The sequence below is a fragment of the Equus przewalskii genome, chromosome 15, assembly GCF_037783145.1.
Source record: "Equus przewalskii isolate Varuska chromosome 15, EquPr2, whole genome shotgun sequence".
In the NCBI taxonomy this organism is placed as follows: Eukaryota; Metazoa; Chordata; class Mammalia; order Perissodactyla; family Equidae; genus Equus; species Equus przewalskii.
In genome coordinates this window covers 39,266,358-39,281,531 of record NC_091845.1, presented here as the reverse complement: position 1 = coordinate 39,281,531, position 15,174 = coordinate 39,266,358, and the positions used below count along the sequence as shown (strand labels likewise).

Sequence of the window (15,174 nt, the reverse complement as noted above, 5' to 3'; positions counted from 1 at the left end):
GAAATTCAATAGACCCCAAATGGCCAAAACAATCTTGAAAAAGAACTAAGTTGCAGGACTCAGACTTCCTGATTTCAAAATTTACTACAAACCTATAGTAATCATGACAGCACTGCACTGTCATAAAGTTAGAACCCTACCTCACATCATATACAAAATTTAACTTAAGATGGATTAAAGGTCCAAATGTAAGAGCTAAAACCATGAAACATTTTTAATTAAAAAAAGTGTTAAAATATACATAAATTTTACCATTTTAACAATTTTTAAGTGTACAGTTTAGTGGAATTACATATATTCACATTGTTCTGCAACCATTGCCACCACCTGTCTCCAGAACTTTTTTCACCTTCCAAAACTGAAACCCTATATTCAGTGAGCAATAACTCCACGATTCTATTTTCTGTCTCTCTGAATTTTACTACTCTAGCTACCACATGTAAGTGGAATCATACAGTATTTGTCCTTTTGTGACTTGCTTATTTCACTCCATATAATGTCTTCCAAAGGTTCATCCATATTGCAGCATGTGTCAGAATTTCCTTTTTTTTTAAGGCTGAATAACATTCCATTGTGTATATATACATATACACCACATTTTGTTTATCCCTTCATCTGCTGATAGATATTTGGGTTCCTTCACCTTTTGGCTGTTATGAATAATATATTTATCACAATATATTGTGAATAGTAGACTCATGAATATATCCATCACCAGCAACCAAAGAAAAAAATAAATCGGACTTCATAAAAATTTTTAAAACTTTTGTGCTTCAAGAGATATTATCAAGAAAATGAGGGGCTGGTCCTGTGGCCAGGTGGTTAAGTTCATGCACCCTGGTTAGGTGGCCTGGCGTTTTGCTGGTTTGGATCCTGGGCACAGACATGGCACCACTCATCAGGCTATGCCGAGGCAGCATCCCATATGGTACAACCAGAAGGTCCTACAACTAGAATATACACTATGTACTGCGGGGTTTGGGGGAGAAGACGAAGAGAGAAAAAAAAAAAAGAAGACGACGACTGGCAACAGATGTTAGTTTAGGTGCGAATCTTTAAAAGAAAAAATGAGAAGATGACCCATAGAATAAGAGCAAATGTTGGCAAATAACATATCTGATAAGGGACTTATATCTAGAATATATAAAGAACTCTTACAACTCAACAACAAAAAAAAACAGCTTCGGGGCTGGCCCTGTGGCCGAGTGGTTAAGTTTGCGTGGTCTGCTGCAGGCGGCCCAGTGTTTTGTTGGTTCGAATCCTGGGCACGGACATGGCACTGCTCATCAAACCACGCTGAGGCAGCGTCCCACATGCCACAACTAGAAGGACCCACAACGAAGAATATACAACTATGTACCGGGGGACTTTGGGGAGAAAAAGGAAAAAAATAAAATCTTAAAAAAAAACAAAAACAGCTTAGATCACTGGTCTGGCTGAGGGTCTCTCATGAGGTTGCAATCAAGATGTTGATTTGGATCAAGAATATACACAGGACTCTAACAACTCAATAATAAAAAGACAAATAATCCAATTTAAAAACAGGGAAAAGACCTGAATAGATATGACCCAGCAATTCTACTCCTAGATATAGTCATACGCCACATAATGATGTTTTGGTCAACAATGGAAAGCATGTATGACAGTGGTCCCATGAGGTTAGTTTTACATACCTGTGTAGCCTAGCTGTGTAGTAGGCTACACCATCTAGGTTTGTGTATATACACTCTTTGATGTTCACACAATGATGAAATTGCCTAACAATGCATTTCTCAGAACATAGCTCCATCGTTAAGTGACACACGACTGTATATCCAAAGAAATGAAAACTTATGTCCACACAAAAACTGTACATGTACATTCATAGCAGCATTATTTATCATAGTCAAAAACTGGAAACAAGCCAAACATGCAACAGCTGATGAAGTGACAAAATGTGTTATATTCATACAATGGAATATTATTCAGCAATAAAGAGGGGAGAAGTACTGATACATACTACAGTATAGATTAACCTTGAAGATATTACGTATGTGAAAGAAGCTGGTTACAAAGAATCACATATTGTGTGATTCCATTTATATAAAATGTCCAGAATAGGCAAATGCAGAGACAGAAAGTAGACTGGTGGTTGCCTAGGGAAGGAAGTTGGGGGAGAAAGGAGTACGGAATGACTACTAAGGGAATAGTGGGGTTTCTTTTTGGGATGATGAAATTTTTCCAAAATGAGTGTAAGACAGCTGCACAACTCTATGAGTATACTATAAACCAATGAATTGTATACCCATTGAAAAATGGGTGAATGTAAAGGTATGTGGATTATATTTCAATAAAGCTGTTACCAAAAAAAAGAAAGAAAGAAAGAAAGAAAAAGACATGCAAACCCCCTCAATTTGGCAGATTAATGGTCAACCACCCCAAATCCCACATTACCTCTTAGAACAGCACTCCAACTTTTAGCTGTACACTCTGTTGCACAGCTATATTTTTTAACTTCCCTTACATTAGGTATGCCATGTAAAAGCTCTAGCCCATGAGATGTAATCAGCAGTATCCTGTGGGATAACTTCCAGGAAGTCTTCCTTAAAGTAAAGTCACATGCCCTTCTTCATCTCCTTCCTCCTGCTTAAATCTGGAGTCAGCGCTGCTTTCTAAACAGCCATCTTGGAATGTGAGGATGAGTGCCACTCTCTATACTCTGGGGTTGGTGGAATAAAAGATAGAAGAAGCCTGGATCCTAGATGATCTTGGGAGCCAGCAACTCAGCCCCAGACTGCCTACTTCCACACTTCTTTTATGTGAATGAAAAATAAATAACTGTCTCAAAGGGGTATTTTTCAGGTCTGTTATCTAAAGTCAAACTAATCCTCAACAATACATACTCAATGACAAAACCAGATTATCTAAAAGGAATGGTTCCCAAACTGGAGCGAGTGAGACAACCCATAGGGGTATATGAAGGAAACATGTGAAACTCATTTTTTTGTTCTAGAAGACATAAGAAATTTAGCTTTAAAGTTCAATACACATAAACTCATTAGCAGACGATTCCATAATGGGAAAGGCTGACAGTGCTGCCATCATATTTGTGAGTTCTCATCACAGTGTGACATACTGTAGTGGATATGTCTCTGGCTAAGTATATACACAGATATTAGAAGTTAACCAACCCACAAAACAATCTAGTGATTTTTAAAGATTTTTCTATTTTTTGCAAAAAAGCAGTAAAGTGAGGGTAATACTAAAAATGATAGCACAATAATAAGCATACAAATAAAGGGGAAATGTGTTCAATATAAATCTTTAAGCAATAGAGGCACGCAATCAAAACAGTATTGTATTGAGACCAACACTCTGGCCGCCCATTCAGCTCCTATATCAATCTTCTCCCTCCATTTTTGTTTGGAATTCCTAATGGATATGGGACCTGCCTTAAGGTCTTGCACTTGTTTCACTTGCGTTTTGTCTTCCAACTAGACTGCAGATCACTTCAGAGCAAAGAATGTATCTTTCTATAAAAGAATATATAAATTTCTTTGTAGCTTTATGCAGTTCAGAACTTTAGTGGGCATGTAGTAGGTATTAAGTAAATCAAAAATAAAACAAAAAAATTTTTCAAATGAGAAAGGTGAGATAGATGACCTCATTTTCAGGCTCCTATGTAATAATCCAGGGCAGAGACACTAGTGGATTTACCTCTTAAAAAGTCCTTCCTCTATGTTCAGTCTGACTGCTAATATCTTGATAGGATCCATAAATCACTTTCTGTTTTTCTCATACTCTCAAATTCATGTCAAGATTTTAAATGCTTTATACATCTCCTCAGGTCTAACTTATATTGGTTTGTGCAAGTTAAACAACCAGGACCTTATGAGATGAAAACAAAATTCATTAGGAATTCCCTTTCAAGAAAAGGTTGCCATCTTTGAATAGCATCCTTCCCAGAAGGCATTCAATTCTCAAGAAATAATCTCTCTCAATCTAATGTGGCTAAAGACACACAAAATGAAAATGCCAGGGAGTAACCAAAAAGCCTCTATAAAATTTTCCTTGGGGAACATTTGGCCGAGGAAAGGTGTAAAACCATTCACCCTTTATTGGTGACAAAGACAGAAATTACAAGTGATTATGGGACAAAACGAAAATGAAAGCATACAATTTACAAGGTGATTTCCAGGATGCTGGGAGTCTGGCAATACAACCCAAGATGTTGACCATAAGTGAAAAGTACAAACATCAGAAAATAAACTTCTTATTTTTTCCTGAAATGACCCAGGACAATTCTTCACTCTAGTATCTTTCCTTTCTACTTTGCTATAATCCAGAATCTTTTCAGGTACATGGCTTGCCAGCTTGAGAAAGGAAATCAAACTGAGCTCTCTGTGCAGTTTCTCTGCCAGATGTTTGATTTTCTAGGTTCAATTCAGTCTGAGAGAGAATTCTTAGGAGCTTTAAATAGAGGTTTACTTTTCTAGTAACAGTTAAAACAGACCTATTTAAGTCACCTGTAGCCATACGTAAATGACTATATATTTCTTTTCTTTTGAGGACAATTAGCCCTGAGCTAACATCCGTGCCCATCTTCCTCTGTTTTATATGTGGGACACGTGCCACAGCATGGCTTGATGACCAGTGCGTAGGTCTGCACCTGTGATCTGAACTGGAGAACCCCATGCCGCTGAACCCCATTCCACTGAAGGGGAACATGTGAACTTAACCGCTGTGCCACTGGGCCGGCCCCTGTATATTTCTTTTTAAAGTTCTTAATTTTTTCCTCAGTCCAAAACCTTTAGTTATACTGTGCCACCCTCACAAGTTAAAACTAGCTCCCTAATGGTGCTGAAAGGGCACAGAAAATACCTACTCCAAGTTATGTTCTCTGCCATCACAAGACCAGTCTTTCCCCAAATCTCAAAAAACATAAGTTCTTCAGGGCCAGCCCGGTGGCTGAGTTGGTTAAGTTCATGTGCTCTGCTTTGGCAGCCTGGGGTTTCACTGGTTCGAATCCTGGGCGCAGACACGGCACCACTCATCAAGCCATGCTGAGGTGGCATCCCACATGCCACAACTAGAAGGATTCACAACTAAAAAATACACAACTATGTACCGGGGGACTTTGGGAGAACAAAAGGGGGAAAAAATCTATAAAAAAAATAATAATATTAAGTTCTGGCTGTGGACCAAACTTTGGCAAATTACATTAACATTACTATTAACAAAGACGACAAATATTGCAACATATTTCCCACTCATACGCAAACAGAAATGGGTGCCCAAGAAAAGCAACTGAGGGGCTACATGCAGTGTCCTATGTAATCTCACAGTTTGTACTCAGCATACAAAAGAGCAGACAGCTTACTAACTCTCAGGAGCCCACACCATAGCTGGCCAGTGCAGCAACCCTCTAGAAGGGCTGTGGGGATCTCAGCAAGCATTTCTTGAGTTCTGGCATTAGAGGAGGCACTCAGTGAATACCGGTTACTACTACCAGGGTCTCTCCCTCCTGCCCACGCCTAACCTCAGGGCCTTTAGTACCTTTCAATTCATACAGTATTGCAACCTGTGCTATACCGTACCCCCTTTCTCTCCTCTCAGTCTACTGGCTCCCTTCTCTCAGTCCACAACGAAGTGCAGGGTGCCTCAATTTTAAAACAACAAATCTTCCCGTATCCATGCTTTCCTCTTGTTACCTTCCTCTCTCTGGCCTATTTCAAAGAAAAGGTATACATTTCTGTCCCACTCATTTAAATTCTTCCAATCTGCCTTCTGCCCAAACTTCTGCTGAAACTTTCTCAAAAGTCACCAATGACCTACCTTCACAAAATCTAGTCCTCATTCTCCTTGATATTTTTTGTTGCAATTTACTTCCCTATCCTTGGACCTCCCCAGCAAAATACACTGACGTGTTAATCTGTAAGTCTTCTGTCTCCTTAGCTACAGCCTCCATACCTAATCATTCCCCCTCAACATTTTTCCCCTCACTCTCCTAATACTCTATTTATCTCTGGAGATTTCAATTCTTCAAATATCACTTCTACACACGTGACTCCCTAATCGCTCTCTGACCCCAGTGCCCACTCTCAAACTCCTGACACAGCTCAACTCTGTGCTGTACTTGCACTTCAAATTCAACGTCTCCAGGACATCATGCCAACCTCTGTCAAATCTTCTTCTTTTCCCAGTTCCCCCAATCTTGGTGGTGAAACAAAATTATACTACTATCATACTCAATTCACTGTAGAAACCCTGAGGTTAAACGATTCTCTTACTTACTTTGTTCTTCATAGCATGACTATTGTCAAGTTCTGGGGAATTCTACCCTTCATGGGTCTCACTTCCACCACCACCATTACCCCCTTTGCATTCTCATAGCCATCAGTCCAGTTCAAGTCCTCAGTACTACCTACCTGGAAAAAAGCAAAAATTCAACTGGTCTCCTCACTTCCCTTCCATCCTGCCTGCTGCAGCCAAATTCTCTATTCCTATGCCTGGGCTTCACAGCCCATCACATCTTTGCTCAAAAGGCCCTCAGGGGCTGGCCTGGCAGCACAGCAGTTAAATGCGCACGTTCCACTTGGGCAACCCGGGGTTCGCCAGTTTGGATCCTGGGTGTGGACATGGAACCGCTTGACAAGCCATGCTGTGGCAGGCGTCCCACATATAAAGTAGAGGAAGATGTTAGCTCAGAGCCAGTCTTCCTCAGAAAAAGGAGGAGGACTGGCAACAGATGTAAGCTCAGGGCTGGTCTTCCTCAGGGGAAAAAAAAAAAAAAAAAAAAAAGGCCTTCCGAAGGTCTTTAATGCCAAAATCAGGTCAAGACATCTCACCCTTACCTTTAGGGTCCTCTAAAATTCTAACAGCAACCAATTTTCTCTTCCCATCTTGTCTCCATTTCTTACCACACTTGGTTTCATTAACTGGCTTTGCAGAACCCTTCCACCTCAGCTCAAAGCAATACGTTCTTTGAAAAATTCTTCCCTTTCCCCAGAAAATAACGTCTCATCTGTCCATCTCAAGTATTACCCTCTATTCCAAAGTGTATTTCTGGTCCTATATCTTCCACCCTCAAAAATCAGATGTTGCCTCCAGGTAGGGCTTTGGACCTTTCTTGGTCCTCCTATTATACATCTCTATTCAACCACTTTTACCAGGCATCCTATTCTATATGAGAGAGGTAGCAGTTATATTTCTGTGTGCTTGACTCATACCCATTCCTGGAGTATAAATTCCTTCAGGACTGGGACCACTTCTGGTTTGGCTTGTCCCACTTAGAGCTGTATTCTCAGCTGCATTAATATGGCAAGGACATGCTGAATAAGATCCACGTGCAGAGGAACAAAAGCCCAAAGAAGAGGCATGTTTCCCAAAAATACTGATAAAAAACCTGATTCCTTGGCACTCTCTGATCAATCTTTTCTTGAAGCAATGACTGTTTTGCTTTTTTCTTTACAGGATTCAGCAGACAGGAAACTTGCAAAAAAAAAATTATACAGTAGTGAAGAATCAGAAAACTGAAATTTCAATCAAACTACCATAGGCCAAGCACAAAAATACTGAAAAAGACTTCAGTGTGAAATACTATTTGGACGTGGATATGTGCTATCCTCAGTAGAGAATTTCAATGACATTCCTTTGAAAAGCAGACTACCAAAATATGTCAACCTGAAGCCACTTTTACTTGACTTAATAGGGATCTTTTTCAAGTCTCAACATTCCAGCCTCCGCCACTTTAGGTGTGATATACTAAATGTAATATTTGCTATCTGCCTTCCAAACGCCTCCAATTTTAAGTATATACTTCCTACCATCACTGTATTGAAGTTGGGTCCTTCACATCTGAAAACACCTCTGTAAAATGCTGCCAGAAAGCCAGATAGCGCCACAGCAAAATGCCTGCTCTTAGTGGTTACTATTCATTAGGGGGACAGTATACCAAGTGTATGGGGCCCAGCCCTGGCCTTTGACTTACAAGGTCAAGAAAATTCCCTGGAAGGGAACATACGCAGTAGCAATGGCTGGCGCAACCTCTCAAAACCAACCAAAACAATGAGAAATGAAGAAGGTGACCCTGACTTGGATATGGAGGCTGCCTTCCTTCTGATGCCTTGTTCTGATAACAGACAGTTACTATTCTATAGGCAACACAAAAGTCCCACAATCCTCCTGGTATAGGCTTCACTTACAAAGTCAGTGATGACTACACCAAAAAAAAAAAAAAAAAAAAAATCAGTAAGACCTTCTAATTGTGTGTCCATAAAGCTTGATGTTTTAACCTACGGCAATAGGGTGAACCCAATACCACCACATGGGTGGCTATCTATGGCTGGCATTCAAAGATCTGATGGTTAAAGCAAAAAAATACAATAAAAACCCTGTTATCTGCTATTTAAGGGTTTCTATTAAAAAGCAGGAACTTTTGTTTTATTTGTCCAAGGACTCAAAACTTATCAAAGATTGGCTCTTAACTGGAACTCAGGAGGACAGGAATGGCCCTAATACTGAGGAGCACAGTGCTGGGAACAAATGACAAGAGGTCACCCTTTTGGAAACTACCACCTTCCTTCCACAAGAGGAAATAAGGGCTGTCTGGATATAAACATCCTCCCTTGAACAGCAGGGAGGACAGAAGAATATCGTTTTTGTGATGTGCCAATCCTGACTGACGTGGTCATAAGTACTCAGAGCAGTGCCCCTTTTCAGGGGGACTCCTCTGCTGGCACTGATGATGAAGCATTTTCCAAGGGATATACTTCAGTGGCCCCATCAGAGGCATGGGCTTTTGGAGGACTATCACAGCAACCACAAGATAGATTTCACTGTCACATCTGATAATATTGTCTACTGCTAATCAGGTTGGTTGTGGCTCCATCTCCATCTCTGCCTCACTCTATTACCTGACACAACTTCTTCAAAAAACACTCTATGCTAATCATTCTTCTGGTCTTCTCACTAATAATGACACAAATGGTGTTAGAAGTTTCAGAATCAGGGGTTGGGGGTGAGCAAAATGATAAAAGGGCTCATTTGTACGATGACACATGAAAATAGACTTCTGGTGGGGGCCGGCCCAGTGGCGCAGCGGTTAAGTTCGCACGTTCCGCTTCTCGGCGGCCCGGGGTTCGCTGGTTCGGATCCCGGGTGCGGACATGGCACTGCTTGGCAGCCATGCTGTGGTAGGCGTCCCATGTATAAACTAGAGGAAGATGGGCACGGATGTTAGCTCAGAGCCAGGCTTCCTCAGCAAAAAGAGGAGGACTGGCAGTAGTTAGCTGAGGGCTAATCTTCCTCCAAAAAAAAAACAACAACAAAAAAAACAAAAAAAAAAGAAAATAGACTTCTGGTGGCGAACATGATGTAATGTGTACAGAAGTCGAATTATAATCGTGTACACAAACCTGAGATCTATATATTGTTATAAACCAAAGTTACCTCAATTAAAAAAAGAAGTTTCAAAATCTGCTATACTACAACAGATCCTAAGAAACTGTGCGGACCTTCGTGAGCCACAGTGACACTGGTATATCACAATGCACTTCCTATATATTTGATAGGAACTGATTTGATCCTGAACTTCCAGAAGAGAATGTAATTATCATTCATTCCATTTTACCAAAGGGGAAACAGCTTAGAGTTACTAGATTTTTCTGAGTATAAGGCCAGCATGTTGTTAAAATAATTTTCAAACTGAAAAACCATTCTAGCATAGCATACACAGTTTCCATCTGTTTTTAGAGAGGTTGCTGAAATCTAACTTGTGCAACTGGAATAGACGACAAAGGATTTACTCATTGGCAAAGAGGTCCACAAATCAATCACAACTCGAACTCCATTAGCCTAAATTTCCACCATTAAATAGGTAAACTAGGCCAGGTCTACTCAGCAAACATATCATGGAAACCTTGTGCTCAATGACACCCAATGAAAGATATATGGGACATCTAACTGGCAGCAGGAGGCCAACAAGTGAACAGTACGAAGCTATGTGTATATAAATACACACATACACACAAATCTGAAAAATAGCTGTATTGAAATATAATTCACCTACCATACAGTTCTGAGGATCTAATGTACAGATTATAGTTAACAATACTGTATTACACACTTGAAAGTTGCTAAAGGAGTAAATCTTAAATGTTCTCACCACAAAAAGGAAATGGTAATTATGTGATGTCATTGCATGTGTTAGCTAATGCTATGGTGGTAATCATTCTGCAATACCTAAGTGTATCAAATCAACACTTTGTACACCTTTAACTTACATAATGTTATTATCAGTATCTTAACAAAGCTGGGGAAAAAAGTAAACACTTCGTTTTTAGTACATTACATTAATTTTTAGAAGTTGTGATAATGTATAACAAAATTTGCCATTCTAACAATTTTTAAGTCTACAATTGTGATACTGTGATTTATAAGAAGAAATATATATTTGGCCTTCATCCCAGTTCCTGGCACACAGCTCCTAAAATCCTTGTAATGCCCTAAGCTATAAGAGCAATGGGAGAATTTTTTGTTATAATATTTGGTCTTGGGGCCGGCCCTGAGGCTGAGTGGTTAAGTTCCTGAGCTCCACTTCGGCAACCCAAGGTTTCGCCGGTTCAGATCCTGAGCATGGACACGGTACCACTCGTCAGGCCACGCTGAGGTGGCATCCTACATGCCATAACTAAAAGGACCCACATCTAAAATATACAACTATGTACTGGGGGTATTTGGAGAGAAAAAGCAGGGAAGAAAAATTTGGTCTTTTGTCCTCAAAAAGCTCCAGTTCCTGAAATAGCTCCAGTGATCAAGGTGAAAAGAGTGCCTTGTTATTCATAACAAGCTCTTTTTAACTACACCTGAGCTTATGTTAATAAGGTGACTTTTGGAAAATCCCTAAGGGTAGGGGCTGGTTGCCAGGGGAACCAACTATGCAATTAGAGGTTTGGAACTTTCAGCACCCCCTACCCACCTTGGGTAGAGAAGAGGGGCTGGAGGTAGAATTAATCACCAACGGCCAATGATTTAACCAATCATGCTGTGTGTCAAAGCCTCCAAAAACCCCAAAAAAGGCAAGGTTTAGAGAGCTTCCAGATTGGTGGACATGTGGAGACACTGAGAGAGCAGCACACCTAGAGAGGGCATGGAAGCTTTGTGTTCCTTCCCACATATCTTGCCCTATGCATCTGGCTGTTCCTGAGTTGTAACCTTTTATAACAAATCAGTAATCTAGTGAGTAAAATATTTTCCTGAGTTCTGTGAGCTGCTCTAGCAAATTAAGCAAACTCCAGAAGGCAGTCGTAGGAACCTAGGATTTATATCCAGTTGGTCAGAAGCACAGGAAACCTGGGCTTGCTACTGGCATCTGAAGTAGGGGGGTTGTGGGGCAGTCTTGTGGAACTGAGTGCTTAACTTGTGGGATCTGATGCTAACTTCAGGTAGATAGTGTCAGAACTGAACTGAATTGTAAGACACCAGCTAGTACTGCAGAATTGCTTGGTGTGGGAAAGCCACCCCCGCCATATTTGGTGACCAGAAGCGTCAGAAGTCAAACAGTGTTGTAGCAGAGTATTGAGAGTAGAGGAGACAAATAAGAGGTGTTTTTTCCTTTACATTAATTTAGTGGCATTAATTACATTCACACTTTTGTGCAATCATCACCACTATCTATTTTCAAAGCTTTTTCATCACTCCAAAGAGAAACTGTAACCGTTAAGTAGTAACTCCCCATTCTCCTCTCCCCTTATCCTCAGATAAACTCTAATCTACTTGCCGTCTCTATGAATTTGCCTATTCTAGATATCTCACATAAATGCAATCATACATTTGTCATTTTGTTTTGGCTTATTTCACTCAGCATAATGTTTAAAGGTCATCTATGTTGTAGCAAGTATCAAACTTCATTCCTTTTTATGGCTGAATTATATTCTATTGGGTGGATATACCACATTTTGTTTGTCCAATCATCTGGTGAAGGACACACAGGGTTGCTTTCACCTTTTGGCTATTTCGATAACGCTGCAGTGAACACTAGCATCCAAGTATCTGTTCAAGTCTCTGCTTTCAATTCCTTTGACTATACCTAAGAATGGAACTGTTGGGCAGCTCTATGTTTTGCTTTTTGAAGAACTACCAAAATGTTTCTGCACAGTAGCTGCACCATTTTACATTCCCACCAGCAATGTACAAAGGTTCCAATTACTCCACATCCTTGCCAACACTTATTTTCCTTTTTTTTTTTAAATTATAGCCATTCAAGTGGCTGTGAAGTAGTATCTCATGTGGTTTTGATTTGCATTTTCCCAGTGACTAATGATGTTGAGTATCTATTTTGACATGTTTACTAGCCACACGTATATCTTCTTTGGAGAAATGTCTATTCAAATCCATTGCCCATTTTTGAACTTTTCATTTTCTTGATGGTGTCCTTTGAAGCACGTCTTAAATTTTGATGAAGTCCAATTTAATCTATTTTTTTTCTTGGTTGCTGATGATTTTGGCGTCACATCTAGGAAACTACTGCCAAATCTAAGGTCATGAAAAGCCTGTTCTGTCCTAAGAGTTGTATAGTTTTAAGTCTTACATTTAGGTTTTTGATCTATTTTGAGTTAATTTTTAAACACGGTATGAGATAGGGGTCCAGCTTCATTATTTTGTCATGTGGAAATCTAGTCATGCCAGCATTATTTGTTGAAGACTGTTCTTTCCCCACTGAATGGACTTGGTAATCTTGTTGAAAATCAACTGACTCTAAATGTGAGGGCTTATTTCTGGATTCTTAATTTTATTCCACAGATCTCTATGTCTGTCTTTATGCCTGTACCACACTGTCCTGATTACCGTTAGTTTGCACTAAGTTCTGAAATCAGGAGGTGTGTGTTCTCCGACTGTGTTCTGTTTCAAGATTGTTTTGGCTATTCCGGGTCTCTTGGATTTCCATTTGCATTTTAGGAGCAGCTTGTCAATTTTTGCAAAGAAGCCTGCCAAGGACTGCACTGAATCTATAGAAGAATCTGTAATGTGAGGAATACTGCCAGCTTTACAATATTAAGTCTTCCGATCCATAAACACAGATATCTTTCCATTTATTTAAGTCATCTTTTGTTTTTTTGCAACCCCCTCCCCACAACTTCCTTTTTCTTCTTACTTAGACCTAGAACCATAGGTATTTAGTTGAAGATGCAGAAGTTTTGTCTCCCACCATTTTGTAGAAAATAAAGAAAATGTCAGACATAGCAAACACTTAAATAATGCAGTTATAAACTTTTTACTTTACATTAACACATTTAATCCTCATAACTGCCCTAGGAGACAGAGCCCAGTATTATAATGTTGCAGATAAGGAAACTGAAGCACAGAAAGGCTAACTTGTCCAAGGTAACAAAGATAGCAAGGGGCAGAACTGGGCACTGAATTAATAAGCAATCTGTTCCAGAGTCCATATTCCTAAACATGTCACTGTCTTGCCCTTCTTCCTCTCCCCCAAATGTCAATAAGCAACCCTGCAGCTTTTAGTGTCCTCTTCTTCTTTGCTTACCCAGGCAAACCTTGTTGATATCATGAAAGATCCAATTAATTAATATGTAACTTAGGGTAATTGATTACTCTGAATTATTTCTCCTTAACTGAGTTTTTGATGTATTTGATCAAAAGTCTTGTGGCTTTAAAAACCATGTTATATTTATTTCACATTTTCCCCAGTTTGTTTTCTAGCCTTTTATGATTTTTTTGCACAGATTCTTTTTAGAATGTCATTTACATACCAGAGGAAGATAGAGGTGCCAAATGTCAAGTATGTCTGAGTTGCTATGAAGTCATCAACTTTGTCCTAGTGTCTTAAGTCTGTTTACTCTCACTGGGTGACAAATGATGTCAAGAAAGGGTTGTGGTTTTCTGAACTTCAGGAAGCTCTGCTACAGTAAGACTGATAAGTGGTGGCCAGCCCTTTTCACACTTCTTTTTACAAGCCTAATGATTCCCTGTGGTGACTACAGCCTATTTGCACTCCTGCTTGTCTTAACTAGTTGCACACTGTGGGAGTGGTCTGTCCATTACAACATTTCTCAGCAGTTAGAATGGCTACTGACCGAGCTTGGGCAGGTGAACTACAACCACACATTAACATTCAGTCCTCTCCATTTCACGTAGCAGTCTTTGGTGATTTCCTCATGTTTGTGTGACCATAATGTTGACTCACATTTGTCTGAATAGCTTCCTGAAGCCTTTCTGGAGCTGCTCTCTGAAGCTGTTCATTTAGCCTAGAGTTTAGTATGCAACGTTCTAGAGCCTTCCTAGATTAAATTGGATTGGAAATTAAAAAGAACTGCTCACTGGACCAAAAGCAAATATTGATTCAATGTCCTATATTTTTAATCCTGTAGTCATTAGTTTTCAATTAACAAAGTAATTCTATTAAGACAAATACCTAAAATATCAAATATCTTTAAGAATTTCTTTGCTAGTCAGTGGTTCTCAACGTGATCCCCAGACTAGTGGTATCAGCATCACCTGAGAACTTGACAGAAATGCACATTCTCAGCCCCCACCAGACTTTACTGAATCAGAATTCTGGGGGGTGGGTCCATTAATCTGGGTTTAAACAAGCCCTCCAGGTGATTCTGATGCATGCAAAACTTTGAGAACCTCCGATTTTGTTAATGTGTAGCTTTACTACAGGGGTAAAATGAAGCACCCAACTACCAGGTACCCAGGGATAATTTTTAGTGAGTCTTAGAATTTCTCCAAAATCTCTTTATCTGCTTTAGTGATAGTCTGCCCTACTCTGCTATTCTTTGGCATCTATTATAAAATCTCAATTTAAATCTTAGTATGTTTCATAGGTATCTTATTTCCCCCATTGGACTGAACTTCTTAGTTCAAAGTAATCCTTTCTCACAAAAGCAGCTTTCTAAAATTGCCAATAAATACAGGAAAAGGTGCTCAACACCACTACTCATCAGAGACACGCAAATTAAAGTCACGATGAGATATCAATACACACCCAGCAGCTTGGCAAAAGTTTTAAGTGTTGCTGGATGAGAAACAACTGGAACTTGCATTTACTGCTGGTGGAAGTGTACGATTACTCTGCTAAACCGTTTAGCAGTGTGTACTAAAGCAGAACCTTCTCTTAGGTATAAACCCACAGAAATGTTTAGTAAATAAGTATACCAAACACATGTACAAGAT

General features: G+C 39.7%; 1 protein-coding gene across 3 annotated transcripts in view; it reads right to left on the bottom strand.

Moving 5' to 3' along the window:
* The window catches only part of RHOA (ras homolog family member A), a 55,655-nt gene that overhangs the window by 11,150 nt on the left and 29,331 nt on the right, over positions 1-15,174 (bottom strand). The gene's annotated exons all lie outside the window — the stretch shown is intronic.